This window comes from Struthio camelus, chromosome 1 (genome assembly GCF_040807025.1).
Source record: "Struthio camelus isolate bStrCam1 chromosome 1, bStrCam1.hap1, whole genome shotgun sequence".
NCBI lineage: Eukaryota > Metazoa > Chordata > Aves > Struthioniformes > Struthionidae > Struthio > Struthio camelus.
In genome coordinates, this window is record NC_090942.1 from 135,199,769 (window position 1) to 135,206,059 (window position 6,291).

Genomic DNA, 6,291 nt, shown 5'->3' on the forward strand with positions numbered 1-6,291 from the left:
TGGGGCAGGGCTGAGAGCAGGGATCCACGCCTGGCTGCAGGGTACCAGCCCTGCGCTCCTGCCGTAAGAGCTTCGTGAGCTGCTGCTGGGCACCTGGCTGTCACCCCCCCCTTGCCCAACGGGGATGTTTTCCTGAGGTGACTCGTGCAGGACCAAAGCGTCATCTTCACACGTGGCGCAGGCTGTGGATCTGCTGCCTGCTGATAGCTGCTGCCGCCCACGGTGGCTCCCAAGCGTATCCCACACCCACGTCTTGTCCCCACCTGATGGAGAGCCCACGTCCCCTCACCGTCCCCTGTGTTGCCAGCGAGAGGCTCTGTCTCCAAACCACAGCGGCACAGATAAGTTGCACCTCTACTTGGCAGTGCTGGAAACCAGAAACACCAAAGAACAGCCGGAGCTTGTTTCAACTTCTTGCCATGCAGCATCCCCCCCTTTTGAATCCCTCCACTAACCTAAAGTTAAGTGCTGGCAGAACTTAATGCTGTGCCAGAGGCAGCTGTAGCAAAAACCTTGCTGTGCCAACATTGCCTGTTATACAGTAAGCAGCTGATGCAGCTTGTGGCCTGCCATGGGCAACAGTGTTGATGGGCGAGGGAGGTGGAGATGATGGTCTCCAGGTGCTGCTGCAGGAGTTCTTGCTTCCAGACGGCTCTCCCGCACAGCAGGTAAGTCATGGTCCTCGGACAGGGACAAAAGTGCACGCAGATGGGCAGGGACTGTGGCACCACACAGAAAAGCAGAGGTGGGAAAACCTCAGACTGAGGAAAACCCATCCACACAGAGCAACCCCAGAGCTGCAGCAGCAAGTCACCACATTGAGGCCAGCCTTGTTCCTGGGGAAGCATATGGACACCTGCCATGCCCTGGTGCAACAGTCCACCTCCAGATGGGCAGCGGGCCTGCTTGCAAATCACCAGCAGGGAATCAGCAAAATGATGGTCTGGAGCAGCCTTCGGGCTGCCCGGTCCCAGGTCCAAGTGCAGGGGACGTGTCCAGGGAGCCCTAGGGACATGGAAAGCCCTGGCCGGGCTGGCACCCCCCCCCCCCCCGGCTGGGGGACAGCACACACATCTGAGTTTGCAGATAGAGGGGTTTGTACCCATAACCAGCTGGCATGTTGCGTGAGCTGGCGGTGGGGCTTGCTACCCTCGATTTGTGAGCATTGAATCCGGTGATATTAGCATGCGTAGGTGACCGGGTCCACGTGGGCTCTTTGGGACTTCCACTGTATGTATTTTCTATTTTGCCATGAATTCTCTGCAGTGCTTGCTGTTAGCGTAAGAGCACTGAGTGCTTGGCACTTTCTTCCGGCATTGCTAGGTTAGTATGTCTTCTTGCGCCTGACAAGCACTTCTCCCCATACCGCAGTATTGCAGAAGAGGGCAGCACCTTCTGCGGCTTCTGATTTCTAATCAGTTTTGGTCCGTTTGTGAGTCACTGTGGGCCAAAAAATGAGAGGCTTAGAAGAAGTTAGGACTGTTTTGCTACCCCAGGATCTCCAGGGCTGCCTTTCCAAGGGCTACCGCACAGGGCGGCAGGGGCAGGGCCGTAGCGGGGCTGGAGCCAGCAGCGCTGCGGCATCGGTCGCAGGGCAGCGACTGGCAGCCCCTGGCTGGGCTGAGACGGGCCAGGGCTGGGGAGGCCTCCTCCGTGCAGGTGTGCCACCAAGCTGCAAAGCATTAGAGAACGGCCGGGGACAGACAAACGCAGCAAACGATGGGAGGAGGATCTTTGCTGGTCGTCCTGAACTGACCCGACCGCCAAGAAACCCACCTCGCGTAGGCAGCATCTCCCACTTCACGCTGATTGACGCTGCTCCACGGGGGCTCTTCGCAGGGACTGCAGCCTTTTCAAATCCAGGCAGCTGGGGCTGGCCAGAGTTAACGCTCTTAGGGCGACGTGCCCTTCCTCTCTGCCCCTGCTTAACGGCAATAGTGGCGTGCTAACAGAGCGGCAGTCCTTCGCACGCGCTTGAGCTCCTTCACACAGTTCGAAGGAGCCGTTTCCGAAAGACGGTGTAGCTGAGACCAGGGCTTGAGGGTCCGCTCCAGATAAAGCTGCGCGAACCGCTGCAAGCACAAGTTTCCCTCCTACAGGGCAGCAGCCTCTTCTGGGCAGAGTCACTTCACATTTGCTACCACTGGTCCCGTTAAAAGGACGACCGATTTATGGCTCGCAAGCCTCTTAGCGCTAACGAGCTAAGCACGGTCAGGTCTGATGAGGATTTGGATACAAGAATTTACTTAATCCTGCGGCGAGGAAGAAAATCCCACCTGCCGGAGGCACCGTACTGGCCGGCAGGCAGCAGCCTTGCACCGGCCCCTTCATCAGGGTGGCAAGGACAGCGGTGACGGCCCCGCGCTGCAGGCTGGACGAGGGCTGCGATGACGGTGGAGGTTGACCCCACCATTGCAGCATAAGCTACCCCGGCTGCCGAGGGATGCGGGCCAAAGCCGCCCCGTTGTCCCTCCCCTGGGTGCTCTCCTGCCTAACTGGGATGGTCCCCCACTTACTGCTGGCTCTTGGGAAGCCTGTCCAGAGGCGCCCTGCTCTGCCCCTGCCCTGCGGAGGGACGCTGAAAACCACCGCAGTGGGCAGAGGGTGGGCACCGTGTCCCCAGCACCAACCCGTCTTCTCCCCAGCTCCTCTGCTGCTGATCCCCGCTGCTTGTTGGGGTGGGCACAGCCTTAGGGGAGTAGTTGTACCCTACCAGCTTGGTGTGTGTTCTTCAAAAAAAAAAAAAAAAAAAAGGGAAAAGAAAGCAGGACAAAAAAGGGGGGGAAAGTGCTATATTTAGGTACCTGAAACTCAGTTCTAAGGGGCACCTATGTAATCCAAAATTGCAAGTTGTAGGGTCACGATCGAACTCATATAGCTTTCTTTCACATTAACCGTGTGACACGCTAAACTGACATTATTTGCCAATTTCTTTTTAACCTCTCAAAGACGGATGGATTTCCTGGGAGCGTGTATGTTTTAAGGGACATGCCTCATCCTGTCCTATTCGAATTTATTTAAACAGCGGTGGCAGATGAAGCCGCTCCCCTCGCTGGAGCGCTGGCCACCTTTCTTCAGCGACAGGGGAACGTGTCTTCTGGGAACGCGTCTCCTGCCCCGGGGAAACACAATGTGCCTGGTGCTTAATTGCTCATTTCCCTCTCCTCGCCGCCGTCCCCTTGTCTCCCCTGCCAGGAAGGAAATCTCCTCTGTGCCAGGCCTTTCTGTAACTTCCCCCCTGCCGCCGCTGCCATAAGCGGCTGAGCAGGTAACTGTTGCATTTAGCCTGTCTGCAGCTCCTTTCAGGAGCTTCCTGCTGCAAGGAGAAACATCTAGCGAAGAAGGGGAGCCGCTGTTCAGCCTTTTTTCCCCACTTTTTGGACTCGTGCCAGGGATTCTCCTCCCTGCCCTCGGGGTTTCACCTCCGCCTTACCAGGCGGGTTTGGGGGCCGTGTTTTCAGGTGCCGTACTAGCTGGCCTCAGCGGCGCCGCTTCCTCCCTCCTCCCGCCCCGGCGCCAAGCAGGTTCTGCCCTGGTTGGGTTTTTGGCTTCAGGGTTACAGCGAAACCCGGCTGCCGAGCGGCTGGAGCGCGGGCGTTCGCTCGGCAGCAGCGCTCAGCCGCGCGCAGGGCATCCCGCGCCCTGGGCCGGCTCGTGGGAAGCAGCTCAAGTGGGAGGGTAGCCCCCAAGGCCGGGAGCTACTCCACAAACAGGAGGAAAAGGGTCGCTCTTGGCCGTGCGGCTCCCGTGGCCACCCCAGACTGCTGGTGTCTTTTTGCAGGGTATATGTCGTGCTAAAGAAAGATCTGTTGTATGGCAATACCTTTTTTTTTGGTTTTTCCCCCTTTTACTCTGCTCAGGTTAAACTTTCCAGGGAGGTGACAACTTTGGGTACCACCGAAAAGGAGCTCAGTGGATCTGGTCAAGCGTCAGCATTGCTCTCGTTGACTGTCTCGTTGACTGCCTTTACTTATCCATCAGCTTTGACAAGACTCTCCTTGATTCACACCAGCGTGAGATGACAATCAGGTCGGCGACACCTCCGTTCTTGCCTGTCGCGCAAGCGTCGTCGTCTCTTTCTGCGTGCCTTTTTTTCAAAGACTGTGCCTCGTCCGCAGCCAGCATGCAGCCAGAAAACCTTGTGGGAGGGTATCGCCCCCGAGCGTCCCCTGAGGCACAGTGGCCACCACGTTGCACGGTCAAGGGTCCCCGTGGGGCCAATGCAGCGCTGGCAATCCCTGCACACGATGGGCCGCCCCAGACTGCCTCCAAATGCCTTCTGGTGCTGTATTTTATTAATTTTTCAATCAAAACCCAAAATCTAAGCACCGGCCCCAACTCCCCAGTAGACCCGAGGACGCTCGGTGAGGCACCTCAGGCTCCGGCCGGCATGGGGGACTCGGGTGCCTCAGTGCGGCAAGGCAGGAAAGCCATCCCCCTGCAAGGGGGCGAGCAGAGGTGGCCAGAGGAGGCCACCGTGGCAGGAAGCTTGCCCGAAAAGGCACCTTTTCTGTGAGGGGCTGCCGCCACCGGGTGCAGAGGGGGCTCTGCACAGACCGCCTGAGCGCAGGACACCGCCGGAGGAGGCGCCGGCACGGGCAAGGGTGGCCGCAGCACCACGCTGAGTGCCCAAGGGTCACAGCTTCAGTGCGGGGATGGTCTGCCCTGCAGGCGTTGTGCTACCAAGCGGGGTGCTTTGCTTGCACCTGTAACATCAGAGGTCATTCTTTGTGATTAGCTCTTTTTCTGTGCCCTTTAGGTTGTCTACTTATCCCTGATGCCAGTAATTCTTTATTCCATTACTCCTGATTCCCTTATTTTGCCTGGACTCGCGACAAGGTGGTTCACCAAGTGTTGCCTTCAATACAATGGTAACTCTTTTCCAAATTCATGGAGTTTCTTTGGGATTCCAATAAATGTTACAAACGCCTACAGGCTACGTGGCCTCCCAACCATTCTATGTACGAGGTGTCTGTGCTCGGAGTCGTTAAAATGCTTATCACTTACAGAAATTAATCGCACTCTTGATTATTTCTGGTATGGGAAAAACATCCCCAGCTTCATTTGATGCAGAACACTTCTGCTCCTTTCAGGAAAGAAAAACAATATGGAAACTTTGGCCTGTTCTGAATCATTACTTAAAAAACCCAGCCCCTCCAAATTGCTCCACTTGGTAAAATGTTTATAGCCTGTCTGCTTCTAACGTAATTAAGGATAACTACCTAATCAAGAATAACTAATTCTTTGCTCCTGGCCACTTTATTGACCTGTTTATCAGCTTCCAAGCACTCCTTGATCAGTTTTCTACCTGACTGTTAACATACTAATTGCCACTTGGCTGTGTTGCCTATTCATTATGTATTATTTAATAACTACCTTCAATAAACCAGTGAACCACAGTGAGCTGTTAGCCAGCTTCTTATTTTCCTAATTAGCAGGACAGCTTTTTGGCTCACAAATAAGGCTTTCAAAGAACTTTTAAATTGGCATCCACGCTTTTCTGTCTCATCACACTTGATGCCTGCCTGTGCTACTGTGGACTAAGCAGGCAGATGTCCACCAAGCAGAGCTGCAGGCACTTAGGCAAGTTGGAAATACTTCAACAGTGGCAGAGAAGCGGTGAGGTTTTCACAGCTAAGTAAGTCCCAACGGGAGGGGAGAATTCCCTAGTCGCCATGAGCAAGAATGGCTGATACCTGCTCCTGTCTTCTCCCAACAGCAGCCAGAAACAAGATTTATTTATTCTCCAGTGCCCAGAGTAACTCAACATGCAATTTCAAGACAACCAGTTGAGGACCACCAGGTAGATGGAGAAAGCAAGAAAACAAAACACACAAAAGCATTACAGCTTACAACGAAAGCTTCTTATTATGAATAGTTGCCCAACGCGCATCTCGCTGCATAATAAATGGAGATTAGGAGTGAATGTGTAAGCATTTCCTAAAGGTGTCACACTGGTGCAAACTCATTGACCTACAGCCGGATGGTACCTGGCACAGCAGACACAGCACCTCCACACCTCGCCTCCTCGCTTCTCAGATGTCAACGGGGCAGCAACCCCCAACAGCAGCTCTGCGATAAGGTTAATAGGGGGAACGGGTTCACATCCGGTACTACTAAAGCGGGGTGACCTACTCTGGATGCACTACTGCCAGCTGAGTTCCCACGTGCACTGCATAACTACTTAGGCTGAAGTGTTACTAGAGCAGCGGGAGGAGCCGGTTCACCGTCCGTAACCCTCTCTGGGGTGCTGCAAGGGGCCCGCACGGAGACCGAGCGAGCGACCACCTG